We start from the raw sequence: 15,000 nt of genomic DNA, 5'->3' as shown, positions 1-15,000 counted from the left end.
CCTCTAACCTCCCTCACACAATTTACTGGCCCCATTAACCCACTGTGCGACACCCCATATGACCCATTTCCGACACCCACCCACTCCCATTTCCTCGGTCACCATACCCCTCTCCGTAGCCACCTCAAACCCTCCTCACGCAATTTACTGACCCCATTAAACCACTATGCGACACCCCACTCGGCCCATTTCCGACACCCACCCACTCCCACTTCCTCGGTCACCATACCCCCCCCCATACCTCCCTCCGTAGCCACCTCAAACCCCCCTCACGCAATTTACTGACCCCATTAACCCACTATGCGACACCCCACTCTGCCCATTTCCGACACCCACCCACTCCCATTTCCGCGTCATCCTTGACTGACCCCATAGCATCGGTCGGCCCGGGGTGGACGTCCATGTGAAGCACGAGGGCGACCCGGCGGTGGTGTGCCTGGCCTTCCTGATCAACGAGGGCGGCCTGGTCAGCGCCACAGGGGATGATTCTTTGCACCTGTGGAATATACAGCAGAAGACACCGCAGATTGTACACTCACTCAAGTTCCAGAGGGAGAGGTGAGGAAGGGATGGGATGGGATGGGAATGGATGGGGTGGTATGGGAAGCAATTGTGTGGTGCCCCGAGGGCTGCGACACCACTCGTGTCATCATCATCTTCACCGGCAATATTTTCCGATGACAACAGCGGTATCGACCGCTAAAACACAACACGGACTCCAACACATGATTGTCCCCACTGTTCATTTACCAACCTATACACAATTGTAATTGCCCATTAACGCACCCGCTTATCTCTCTAAGCCAAAACACAATCACTGCGGCCTAAAAACACGATCAGCCGCGGAACAAAATGTTATGAAAACAAAGCTGCGTCACCGCGTGAATTAAGCATGTCGGTTAGGTAGATTATTGTATGAGCTCGGTGTGAGTTTGATGTATGACTCACACGCCTGACGTATTACCCTCACGATATCTGCCTATATAAGAAGCATTTTCTCCAGGCTTGACCTCAGATTAACCAGCACTCTGTTCGTGGCTGGACACTCAGTTGTCCTTCCCTAGACAACATGGGTAGAACATTCATCGTTGCTACTGTGAGTATGGAGTGAAGAATTACCATAGAGGAAAGCGTATCTAACATATCTATTGTGTTCTATTATCTTAGTTTTACTTAGGATTATATTTCTATGATACTTTATTGTGTGAGTTTTTACTCAATATTATACCAGTGTTAACGTCAGTAACCAATAGTGAAAGAAAACCTGAAGACTCATTGAGTCTAGTAAGCCAGTCGCTGGTTTAAACAATATTTTTACCCTCTGTAATATTAAGTAGTATTAAGGTAGAATAAAATACATATAAGAAAGGCGACACAGTTTCATCACCCCATTTACGAACTCCTTTAAATACTCCTAAAAGTACCAGAATTTTAAGTCAAGTGTCACTAATACAAACAGTGTGTCGTCTCCCCTGTGTGACCCGGATTACGGTTTACAACATTGGTGTCAGGTGTGGGGTGGTGAAACATGTGGTGAAACATGTGGTGAAACATGTGGTGAAACTTGTGGTGAAACTTGCGATTTATATTGGTTTATATTGGTATTGTACTGGTGTATGTCCACATCCGAAAGCGAGGGAGAAGACAGTTATTCTTGGAATTACGGGAATAAGACTTTAGAGTTAAAAAATGCCAGACGAAGGCAAGAACCCTCCCCCCACCAAAGGAGATGGAAAATCGATCACCCTTGCCATGATGATCTTGTCACGCTACTTAGCCGTCATACCTTGAATGATTTTAGTAGAGTGCAGGGACTCTTATATTTTTGTGGTGGAGAAGAAAAAGTAGCAAAGCACCAACCTCCCATGCCATAAGCTAGCAAAGAAATGGATAGAGGATATTGAAAGCCGGACACAGGCAAATTGGGACACTACCGGAAAGATTGAGTTAGCTAAACAATATGCCCTGGGAGCAGCGCGATCATCTCCTCAGTTGTATCACTAGATGTGGACAGGATTGGGAAAAAGTAAAGGAAGACTTCTACGTGTGTTTCCCACAGTAAGGACCTTTCGGTCCTCCAGAAAGAATTGGGAGAGGCAAAACGGCGGACAGGAGAAAACATCACCTTCCTCATCCGCCTGGAGACATTGAGAGACGAGTTGATCGCTCTCAAGCCTGACAATGCCAGTTTCTAACTGAGATAACCGCTTTACGGCTCAGAGGCTTTCCCTCCGGCCCTCTTACTCATCCTAACGGAGGAAGAAAAGGGGGACCCACAGAAGGTATTAAAGAAAGGGTATGAGTATATTAAAGCTTATCCAGAGTCGAAGCTATCCGATGCCGATATCGCCAAAGAAATAAAAGTGCTGAACGTCTGTTCCACCCAGGCATCGGACCCAAACATGTCTCACAAGCCCGTCCTCCACGCCCTCCAGGCCAGTCACGTTACCCGATAACCCAAAGGGGAGGACGGCACGCCGCGCCACCTACACGCCCATATGGGAACGCGCCCACGCCACCCACATGTTATGCTTGTGGGTATGTAGGACACATGGCTCACGATTGCACATATGGAAGGCAGTATAGGGGTGCCTACCACCCACCAACGGGCTCTCGGTACCCTCAATACCAGCCCACTCGAAACAGGCGTCAGCCTGTCTCGCCTGCGCTGCCTGGCGCCCGGGTACACGGCCGGTCCCTCACCCCGTAGCTCCTGGGTTAACCCTGACCACGAGAAGAACAAAAAAACGACCCCAGAGTAGCTGCGGCAGTCCACGGCCCTACCAACGCCCTCACGTTGAGATTGTGCGTAGGCGCTAATGCACAAAGGAGATGGTTTGCAATGCTGAACACAGGAGCAGGAGCGTCCCTAATAGAAGAAGATTTATTTAGGAAGGTAGGCGGAAGATGATAGTTACAGAACCTCTCTCCATAACAAGGTAGATCGGACTCCAATCCCTAATAAAGGAATAGCCGAAGTAGTAGTAGACTTTGGGCACGGAGAAATTATAGAAAAGTTTGTAGTAATATCACAAGGTATAGTGTTACCAACAGCAGTTTTGTTGGGCCTAGAATTTATGTGGAGACAAAATGTGGTAGCTGCACCGCTGGACACCTGGGCAGTTTAGTGTAATGGTGGGCGCCTACCCAGTGGAAGTACATTCCTGGCTGCGGACGATATGAGCCCGTACCCAGAAGATCATAAACCTACTTTAGACGAGATGGAGGAAGTACCAGTGAAAGCATACGCTATTAACGTGGCGTCCTTGCTCCCAGGCACGGCAGGGTATGTCACTCTGGGCAGAGATTGGCAGAGCCCAGCAAGCCTTATTTCTCCCAAGGTCCAATGATATCCCTTCTTCATTTTTATTTCCCGGGTTAGTAACCTTAACTCTAACGTCAAACAAACCAAAGGTAAATTCATCATTCCCTATGCTAACCCAACTGAAGAAACTATTGAGATGCCAACAGGTGAAGTGATGGGACACATTTATTCTTGTCACTCAGATACTATCAATCATCGACTAATGAATGTGTAGCGGCTGTCACAAAACAACTACAAAGCCGCCTGTCACCCAGTCAAGTAAGCAGATGGTACTCGATAAGCTGATAGACGAGCTATTTTACCTCACAACGGAAAATTGCTGTCTGAAGGGCTTAACCCGCAAGTATCCTGATGTGTTTGCTCTAAAAAACGAGCCACTCACTATTACCCCCTATTATGTTCACACTTTAAGGCTAAAAAATGACAAGCCTATATATAAAAAGCCATACCCAATACCAGTAAAATATCATAAAGAAATAGAGATTCTGCTCAAGGACCTTGAGGCCCAGGGTATTATACGCCCTAGTGCGTCACCCTACAGCGCACCTCTAGTCCCTGTTGCTAAAAAGGATGGTGGAGTCAGACTTTGTCTCGACTTCCGCGCTCTGAACGATGAATTGATTGATGACAAACATCCACTCCCTAACATTAACCTCATTTTGCAACAGTTAGGGAAAGTAAAGTATTCACCTCCTTGATTTGCGCCAGGCTACCACCAAGTCCCATTGGCAGAGGAATCTAAACACTTGACAGCCTTCACGACACCTTATGGCCTCTATGAATTCACTACAGTCCCCTTTGGATTAAAAACAGCACCTGCAGCCTATCAACGGATCATGAATCAAGTTCTCATAGGTCTGACAGGAAGAATTGTACATGTATACCTTGATGATTTGATAGTACAAGGGAAAGACATGGACCATCACCTAAAGAACCTCCATGCCGTCTTGGACAGACTGCAGAAGGCTCACCTGTCCTTAAGACTAGATAAGTGTTCCTTTTTCAAAGAGCAAGTAGATTATCTGGGTCACATTGTTAGTGCTTCTGGCTTGAAGCCTCAGCCCTCTAAGGTACTGGAGTTGCAACAACTAACTCCTCCGAAAACAGTCAAAAGAACTTCAAGGGTTTCCTGGGATTGGTTAACTTTATAGGAAATTCATTAAAGACTTTGCCAAGATAGCATCCCCACTTAATAATTTACTCAAGGGAGGAAAGTAACCAAGAATGATAAGACACATCTGGAGTGGAATGAAGAGGCATTGCATGCATTTAGCACACTAAAGAACAGTCTAACGACTGACATTGTTTAGCCTTTCCGGTTCCGGAAGCCCTTCAATCTCACTACAGATGCGTCAGATAAGGCAATAGGTGGTGTGTTGCAACAAAAGGATGAAAATGGTAATTTACGTCCCATAGCATATTTTAGTAGAACCCTGAATGGAGCAGAACGTAACTACTCAGCGGTGAGAGAAGCTTTAGCAGTCATCTATGGCCTCAGTACTAACCGACCCCTTATCTTGGGTTATAGGATACATCCTGTCGGACCATAGACCACTGACTTGGCTGTTAAAAGCACAGTACCTAGCAGCAGGATTGCACGCTGGCAGACACTTCTAGGAGAATTTGACTTTAGTATTGATTATCTCCCAGGCTCCAGCAACATGGTAGCAGATTTTTGTCAAGGATTAGGAATCAGGAGGTGACGTGATAGAAGGCGAATTGGATGCTCGAATTATGTCTGTCACCCTTACGGGTGGACAGGACATGTCTGTCGCCTCTCCGGAGGACATGACAAACAGGATAAGTTTCTCCATTGGAGTCTTGCTGGACTCATGGAGCACCAGGATCGCGATCCTTAACTGAGAGAATTTAAGCATGCTTTTGAACAAACCACCGGTGGTAACGTACATGAGAGAGATGACAGAAAGGTTGCAGAGAGGAGCAATGTAACGTTAAATGCAGCTAAGAGGCACTTCAAAACTGCCTCTTAGTGAAGTGTGTAGAGAACGGCATTCTCTACCGCGATGTTTGCGATGAATACAACAAGCAGAAAAGACTGGTTATCGTTTCCGCAAGCTACATTCCTAACGCGTTAGCGGCGCATTCCATGCTACCTGCAGGGCATGGAGGCACTAAGGTTACGTTGGCACGCTGTCGCAAGTTTGCGTACTGGCCGGGAATGAAGGCGGACGTGGAGCAATATGTCGATCTTGTCCTGTCTGTTGTCGGTTTAAGAAGAGGGATCCCCGCTAGCTCCACTTATGAGGTATCCAGAGGTTGGCCAACCGTTTGACAGAGTCCATATGGATATTGTCGGACCTTTGTCTGTTTCAGACGAAGGCTATAGGTATGTACTGACAGTGATAGACGTCCTGTCACGCTTCTTGGTAGCAACCCCCCTTCGTACGAAGGCAGCCAAGGAAGTGGCAGCTGCGTTCTACAAGAACGTAGTCTGTGTACACAGCATCCCGCCGATTCTAGTCACGGATCAAGGAAAGGAGTTCGTCAACACTCTCTTACGAGAGTTGACTCAGTTATTACAGATTGATCATCTAAGGACAACTCCTTATCACCCGTCTGCAAACGGGGTGATAGAAAGGCCTAATGGCACCTTAATAAATATCTTGAGAACTTTGTGCGAGGACAATCGCGGTATCTGGGACCAAATGCTTCCGGTTGCAACACACGCCTACAACACTGCCTACCATCGTGTTCTGAAAGATTCACCATTTTTCTTGCTTTTCTCTCGGGACCCAAATGTTCCTTTTGAAGTGCTTGAGAATAAACTCCAACCTTGTTATGATGTTGACAGCTATAAAGCATTTACTTCTAGTGTCGCGCAGACCTATAAACTATGTCAGACCAATATAGATATAGGATGGCAGGAGTCAGAAAGAATGTTTAGGAAATCCAAACCCAAACAGGTGGTAGTAGGAGATCGGGTCTACTTAAGGCATGTATGTACAAAGGGCGAACCAAAGAAGCTCCAGCCCTTGTTCAATGGACCTTTTAGGTGCTAGAAAAATAAGCCCTGTAGTCTTACGACTGCGTCATGTTAGAGGTGGTAAGATCAAGACAGTTCACTCAAATAATGTTCAGGTCGTTCACGAGGACTCTCTTGGCTTCCATGACTCTCCTAATGTCAGGCGTGCATACCCTCTCCCTGATCAAGTAGTAGAAGTGGACCCACTCTCCATGACTTATTCCCCCGAGGAGCCGCTGCCATTGTCCTTTCCAGCTCCTTCCGAGCTCTCCTCACCGGCTCCTGTCTCCTCAGATGCTTCAGAGGTCCCCTCATTGGTTCCCTCAGCTCCTTCAGAGCCCTGTGTCAGTCGCTCATTACGATCCAATACGGTACCCCCTTCTCTCCCCAATGTGATGGACCGCCCTCTTGAGTATCGCCAACGACCAACGAACTGATGCCCCCTATAATTACAGATCCTGGGTGTTGCCCTCTCCTTGTCTTCCCTTGATCCCTCCTGAGCAAACCCATTCGTCCGGCCTCGTCTTCTCCCCAGTCTTTAAGATGCTGTTGACAGGACGGTACTATATTGTCCCCGTCGTCATCAAGACGGACGACATCCAACGTCCTCTCATCAACGTGGCAAATCTAACAGCGGAAGTTTCATGGTCGATTGAACATATGAATCAATCGTTCCCTACTGTTGGTCTGCTCAGGCGCACTCTAGACTCTTTTCACATTGAGTTTGAGAAGTTATTCAAAGATCTTAACAGCTTTCTGTCGGCTATGAGTGGTAGAGATGGAAGCCCGTTTCGGACTCGCCAGAAGCGAGGAGCCGTGGATTTCCTTGGCTCGGTAGCAAACCTCCTTTTCGGTACGGCCACTCAGGCCCAAATAGATGTGATACACGGGAAGCTCTCCCAGCTCTACACTCTGTCCACAGAAGAGAGACGTCAACTTAACCTCCATCAGGAAGTCCTCAACGCCACAGTTCGGGACCTCCGTCATATTCATTCTGCCATCTCCCGTCTAGAGTCCGCCTCGGCTTTGGCCTCAGCTATTATCCGTCAGTTCTCACTACAACCTTGCAAATTGAAGGGGAAATGCGTATTTTGGAGACTATCCTTCTCATTCAGTTGGCACTTAGTGACCTAAATCATGATACTCTGAATCTCAAGCTTGGCCTTCAGCAGCTGTCCCAAACGCAGGTTTCCCCTCTCCTCCTTCCAAATGATGTACTATTTCGTGTGCTCAGCAATGCGTCACTCCATTACCCAGGCTTACTTTTCCCTGCAGCACATGAATATTTAGCATTGTATAGAGATGTCTCTAGGGTTATTTCTAAAGGTACGCTTTCCTCAGGAACCCTTCACTTCTACTTACAAATCCCCATGAAAGGATCCCTCTGACGTGTTCGATGTGTTTAAAATGGACGCGTTGCCTTTTCATCTTGATGGCACGCCATATTTTCTGCACACCGACACGCTTTCCACTACCTTGCGGTTTCTGGAAGACCGCACTCACTATATGCTCTTGGACTCCTGGACCGCTGTACTAAACACCACCTGCTCTATGTATGTCCCCTGTCGCCCCTGTCTACTCGACTTCTGTCCAGCGCTGCGAGATCGCTCTCTTTCTCGATCGCCCAGACGCCCTCTCGCTGTGTTCTAAGTCTCTCCTCAGAGTCTTCCCCAGTCTTCATCCCGTCTCCTGCGGGCTGGGTCTTCGCTACCGATACTCCCAGATGGTCACCATGGTCTGCCCGGACAGCCCGGTCTCCAAATACAGGCAGACCATCAACAGGACGGGTCTCCTCAGCCTCGGTATGGGCTGTAGTGCCCACTCCGACGCCTTCAGCCTCCCTGCCTCTGCTACTATGGACGGTGACGCCCCGCTGACGGTTCATCGCGCCCCTTCCACATCGGACGTGACGTGGTCTCATCGCTCCTGGCCAAGACTCCCTTGGCCCCTTCCCTCCCGCCGCCGTCGCCCGGGTCGTCTCTGGCCCCCCCCGCTGGACCTCCCTCCAGCACTTCACGCGCTCCAGGAATCCGTCTCTCCGGTCCCCGCCTTCGACCCCTTCCTCCCTTGGTGGGGGTGGCTGCTCCTCCTCGGCGTCGTCTTCGTCGCCGGTGGGTGGCCTTCTTCTGTCTCTTCAGGTCCCGTCTCTCGCAGGCCTCCTCCCCACGATCCCGCCATCCCCGTCTTGGCCTCCATGGTCGTCCGCCGGGCAGACCGCTTCGTGCCACGAGGACGTGGCGTGGTTTTAACGGGGGTATGGTGCCCGAGGGCTGCGACACCACTCGTGTCATCATCATCTTCACCGGCAATATTTTCCGCTGACAACAGCGGTATCGACCGCTTAAACCCAACCCGGACTCCAACACATGATTGTCCCCACTGTTCATTTACCAACCTATACACAATTGTAATTGCCCATTAACGCACCCGCTTATCTCTCTAAGCCAAAACACAATCACCGCGGCCTAAAACACGATCAGCCGCGGAACAAAATGTTATGAAAACAAAGCTGCGTCACCGCGTGAATTAAGCATGTCGGTTAGGTAGATTATTGTATGAGCTCGGTGTGAGTTTGATGTATGACTCACACGCCTGACGTATTACCCTCGAGATATCTGCCTATATAAGAAGCATTTCTCCAGGCTTGACCTCAGATTAACCAGCACTCTGTTCGTGGCTGGACACTCAGTTGTCCTTCCCTAGACAACATGGGTAGAACATTCATCGTTGCTACTGTGAGTATGGAGTGAAGAATTACCATAGAGGAAAGCGTATCTAACATATCTATTGTGTTCTATTATCTTAGTTTTACTTAGGATTATATTTCTATGATACTTTATTGTGTGAGTTTTTACTCAATATTATACCAGTGTTAACGTCAGTAACCAATAGTGAAAGAAAACCTGAAGACTCATTGAGTCTAGTAAGCCAGTCGCTGGTTTAAACAATATTTTTACCCTCTGTAATATTAAGTAGTATTAAGGTAGAATAAAATACATATAAGAAAGGCGACACCGTTTCATCACCCCATTTACGAACTCCTTTAAATACTCCTAAAAGTACCAGAATTTTAAGTCAAGTGTCACTAATACAAACAGTGTGTCGTCTCCCCTGTGTGACCCGGATTACGGTTTACAACAATTGGAAGGGATGGGATGGGATAAGAAGGGAAGGGATGGGAGTGGGAAGGGAACGGAATGGAACAGAAGGGAAGGGATGGGATAGGAAGGGATAGGAAAGGAACGGAAGGGATGGGATAGGAAGGGAACGGAAGGAAAGGAATGGGAAAGGAACGGAAGGGAAGGGATAGGAATTGAAGGGTTGGGAACGGAAGGGAAGGGGAGGAAAGGAGTGGGAATGGAAGGGATGGGAAGGAAAGGAGTGGGAATGGAAGGGATGGGAAGGATAGGTTAGGTAAGGTAAAGGAAGGGAAGGGATGGGACAGGACAGGATGGGAAGGGAACGGATGGGAAGGGATGGGACAGGACAGGATGGGAAGGGATAGGAAGGAAAGGATAGGAAAGGGATGGGACAGGACAGGATGGGAAGGGATAGGAAGGAAAGGAAAGGGAAGGGATGGGACAGGACAGGATGGGAAGGGATGGGACAGGACAGGATGGGAAGGGATAGGAAGGAAAGGAAAGGGAAGGGATGGGACAGGACAGGATGGGAAGGGATGGGACAGGACAGGATGGGAAGGGAAGGGAAGGTTAGGTCAGGGAACGGAACAGAACAGAAGGGAAGAAAAATGAAAACACTCCACCATTTCCACCACGCACCCCCCATACCACTAACCCCCCCCTTCTCTTCCACCCAACCCCCCCCAGGATCACCACGCTCCACCTGCCCTTCCAAAGTCGCTGGCTGTACCTTGGGACGGAGCGCGGCAACATCCACATTGTCAACATTGAGAGCTTCACCCTCAGCGGCTACACCATCAACTGGAACAAGGCTATTGAGCTGTGAGTAGGCCTAGTAGGAGTGTGACTATTGTGTTTAGGAGTGGTGTTAGGCGACTATTTGACACCCCACACGGATAGTTTCTGCTACCCCACCTATTGCTACTATTACTACTACTACCATCATTGCCTTCTCTGGGGCTAGTAGGAGTGTGACTATTGTGTTTAGGAGTGGTGTTAGGCGACTATTTGACACCCCACACGGATAGTTTCTACTTCCCACCTATTGCTACTATTACTACTACTACTACTTTTACTACTACTACTACTACTACTACTACTACTACCATCATTGCCTTCTCTGGGGCTAGTAGGAGTGTGACTATTGGTTTTAGGAGTGGTGTTAGGCGACTATTTGACACCCCACATGGATAGTTTCTACTATCCCACCTATTGGTTTTATAACTACTACTACTATTACTACCATCATTGCCTTCTCTAGGCCTAGTAGGAGTGTGACTATTGGTTTTAGGAGTGGTGTTAGACTAGTATTGGACACCCCACATGGATAGTTTCTGCTACCCCCACCTACTACTACTACTACTACTACTACTACTACTATTTGCAGGTCTCGCAGGACCCATCCTGGTGCTGTGGTCCATCTAAGTGACTGCCCTGTGGAACCTGGGAAGGTGGGTGTACTACTACTACTACTACTACTACTACTACTACTACTACTACTACTATTTGCAGGTCTCGCAGGACCCATCCTGGTGCTGTGGTCCATCTAAGTGACTGCCCTGTGGAACCTGGGAAGGTGGGTGTACTACTACTACTGTTACTACTACTACTACTACTACTACTACTACTACTACTATTTCTCTCTCTCACCCTCTCATTGCCGCATCATCTGGGCCTCTCAAAATGTTTACGTTTTTGTCTGTATCTTTGGTGTTTTTTGAGTTACTTTATTTCTGAAAGCACTGTTAGATGGATCAATATTTTGTCTACGTTCTTGTCTCATCCCTGTTTGATTTTGTTTGGGGGTTAGTGTGCTACGCTTGGAAATGTAAACGCACATCACCGGCTGCCGCATCATCTGGGCCTCTCAAAATGTTTACGTTTTTGTCTGTATCTTTGGTGTTTTACGAGTTACTTTATTTTTGAACATACGTAAAGATGCGCCATTGTTTCCTCTATTACCCACAATAAAGCACTAACCTTGGCGTTCCCTCGGCAGCTCCTGATTGGCTACGAGAGCGGTCAGCTTGTCTTGTGGGACTTCAAAGGGCGCACCGCTGAAGTTCGCTACCATTCTGCCGAACCACTGAGGTAAGCCGTGGTTTTTTGCCTGTATCCTCGCTGTTTCTTTAGTTATTCTGTTTCCGAAAGTGCGGTTAGGTGCGTCTGTGTTTGGTCTATGTTGGTGTTTTATTCCTGTTCATATATATGTGTTGGTTATTCAGCTATGCCTGGAAATGGAAACATACAGGATTGGCTAATGTGTCTTCTTGGTGTCTCAAAATGTTTACGGTTTCGCTGATATCTTTGGTGTTTTTTTAGGTATATCAATTCCGAAAGTACTGTTAGATGCACCAATACTTTGTTTATATGTGTACAAAATCCCATTAATTTTTATCTATACATAAATCTGCTAGGCTCAAAAATGTTGGACTGCATTCACATAATTATTCTTTGATGGCTCTTAAGTTAGTCAGAGTTTTTTGCTGATATCTTTGGTGTTTTTTGAGGGATTTTAATTTTGAAAGTATTGTTAGATGCGCCAATGTTTGGTTTGTATATGTACAAAATCTTATGAATTTCTATGTGGACATAAATCTGTTAGGCTCAAAAATGTTAGACCATATTCCTACTTTTAGTTTATCAATATTTTTTACTACTACTACTACTTCTGAGACCACTAATACTATCACCACACTATTTAGGAGACCCATCAACCCACTAATCGACATCCCACAACCCCTAAAACTACCACCCACCTACTACCACTACCACCAATACTACTACTACTACTACTACTACTACCACACTTGCAGGTCAGTCTCTTGGCACCACGAGGGGAAGCAGTTCATGTGCTGCCACACGGATGGTTCCCTCACCACCTGGACACTGAAGCAGAATTCCAATAGGCCTACATCACATGTCTTCCCTCATGGTAAGTATAGGCCTATGTGTGTGTGTGTGTGTGTGTGTGTGTGTGTGTGTGTGTGTGTGTGTGTGTCAACATAACCTAACTTAACCTAACATAATCTTAACACTTGTATGTATGTATGTATGTATGTATGTATGTATCATAGTTGGGCGTTATCGTGATAAGTTATCGCGATACTTTATCGCTCATAACAAAATCGGGTTATCGGCCATCCGCTACTTATTTAAATATATATCGGTATCTTCGTTACTTTTATACCTCCTTACTGCGCATGAGTGGCCCGGTGTTGTGTGAAAAAACTTTGGGGTATGAAATATCTTCGGTGATGAGGTTTCATACTTAGACCATGAAAATTAAAACACTAGGTTATTTTTTATGCTACTCAAAAATCAATATATCACTTTGCCCAAAAAATGATTATTCACTGCCTTAAATTTGATATTCCATAATGAAGGCACCCGGTGTTGTGTTATTTGGTGTCCCATCGTCAACAGCTGGCGCTTTTGTGTACAAACACTGGTCTCTCGTGAACTACGCATGCCCAGGCCATTAAGTGTAGACCTGTACAGTCTCACAAAGCTTTTTAACACATCAAGAGTTGCTGGAAGGCTGAATCAGAATTACAGTACCACCATCCTCGCTGAACGACACTCTGTACATATAAATACAACTCGTACAGAGTGTCGTTCTAGAAACAGCGAGGATGGTGGTACTGTATGTCTGATTCAGCCTTCCAGCAACTCTTAATTACGGTTTAAAAGCTTTGTGAGACTGTACAGGGCTACACTTAATGGTCTGAGCATGCACCGTTCACAAGAGACCAGTGTTTGTAAACAATTTTTGACGGCGGGGACGCCAAATAACACAACAGGTTCAGGGTTTCCAGTATTACCGTCCAGAGGTACGTGTCAACGTGTGGTTTTCAGGTTTTGTAAGTTTCCTAAAATACAGATAATGAAAATTTTAATTCATCAATGTTGTTCTATCTCAAATATCAATATAGTATCGTTTTCGCCTATCGGACTTATCGGTAGCTAGTATCGGAATTGTGGATTTATAGCGGGTATCGGTTATCGCCTATATTTGTGTGTCCAGTTAACAAATATCGGTTATCACCGATAAGGTTTTCCATTACCAGTTATCGGTTATCGGGAATAAGGTTTTGTTATCGTGCCCTGCTATGGTATGTATGTGTGTGTGTGTGTGTGTGTGTGTATGTATGTATGTATGTATGTGTGTGTTTGTGTATGTATGTATGTATGTATGTGTGTGTGTGTGTGTGTGTGTTATCACTTAGACCAGTTTTTTTTGACCTGGGGTACGCGTACCCCAGGTAGTACGCCAAGGGTCTCTCAGTGGGTACACGCTCCCCACGGGTCGTTAGGGTTAGGGGCCTGGCTACCCACTGACTTGTACTGTACGCGTACTGGACAGGGAGAGAAGCGCGAGGTGTGGTCGGGCACGCACCACTCGACAGTCGTGAACGGTGAACTGGAGATTGGTGTTGCTGCTTTTTGGCAGGTTGGTCCCTTTGTGGCTACTGTCTTTACTGATAGATTAATTTCGGAATGCTGCGTCGATTTCAGTAACACTATTATCGCAAACTGTGTGGCATTGGCAAGTATGAGATTGATCCCTGACTTATTCGTAATGGAAAAGGTTGATAAAATAGACAACAGTAGTTTTTCATGTGTACAAAGTAGTTTTGTGCAAAACGATTTGCTATAGCGGCGATGTAAAATCACGATGTAAGATGGCCCTAATTTAAGTGCGATTTGTGGTGTGACTGTGTGATATAGCGGAGTATCCGAGTATGGTTTGGCTTGATGAAACCGTGTTATAGCGTGGTGGTTGTGTGATGATTTGTCAGGTGTATCAAAGCAAAAACTAGAACACAAGCAAATAAAATGAAGAAAAAAAATCTGTTTGATGTCATTTATATTTTTTTGGAAGCTCTTTATGGATTTCACTTTTTTTCATTTCATGTACAAATATGGGCCTTATTTATCAATAGGATATAAAACAAAATTTTATGTAAAATATTAAAAAAAAACAGGCTTTTTTTGTTGTTGTTGGGGGGGGGGGGGGCGTTTAAATGCCAACCCTGCCACCTGCACATTCTCGACCTCCTCCTCCCCTACTTCATACCTTCATACCTTCATACCTCCTGTATATTGATGAATGACAAGTTCCCTTCCTTCCCTGCCCACAGCTATACAACAACCTGACGTTGCACGGCGGCGGCTACGCCTCGCACGGTACATTTTACGTCCTGCAGGGGCGCCCCGACACGCACGCTGTGGTGTATTGGGGCACGGTAAGGACACACACACACACACACTTTTCTAGAAGATGCTTTAAAGACAAAAGGTTTGAAGATCTTCGAACACCTTTGAGCATCAACGTTGCATGCGGGATCGAACTCTGGCCCCATGGATTCGCCCCATGGAAGAAACAGCTCAAGGGCAACAAAAAAAAGGTGTAAAAAAAAAGACCGCTAATCGCTGTTCCTACAGAGACAAAAGTTATGAGCGGCCAAAAGAGAGGAGGAGGAGAGGTGTCTTGATACACTCCTCTTGAAAGAATTCAAGTCAAAGGCAGGAGAAAATACAGACGAAGG

The 15,000-nt window shown here is 46.5% G+C and overlaps 1 pseudogene; it reads left to right on the top strand.

The window, feature by feature from the left end:
* The window catches only part of LOC126988877 (syntaxin-binding protein 5-like), a 25,000-nt pseudogene that overhangs the window by 2,243 nt on the left and 7,757 nt on the right, over window positions 1–15,000 (top strand).

This window comes from Eriocheir sinensis, unplaced genomic scaffold (assembly GCF_024679095.1).
Source record: "Eriocheir sinensis breed Jianghai 21 unplaced genomic scaffold, ASM2467909v1 Scaffold10, whole genome shotgun sequence".
Lineage (NCBI taxonomy): Eukaryota > Metazoa > Arthropoda > Malacostraca > Decapoda > Varunidae > Eriocheir > Eriocheir sinensis.
The sequence above is the reverse complement of the archived record's forward strand: the minus strand, read 5'-3'. Positions and strand labels throughout refer to the sequence as shown.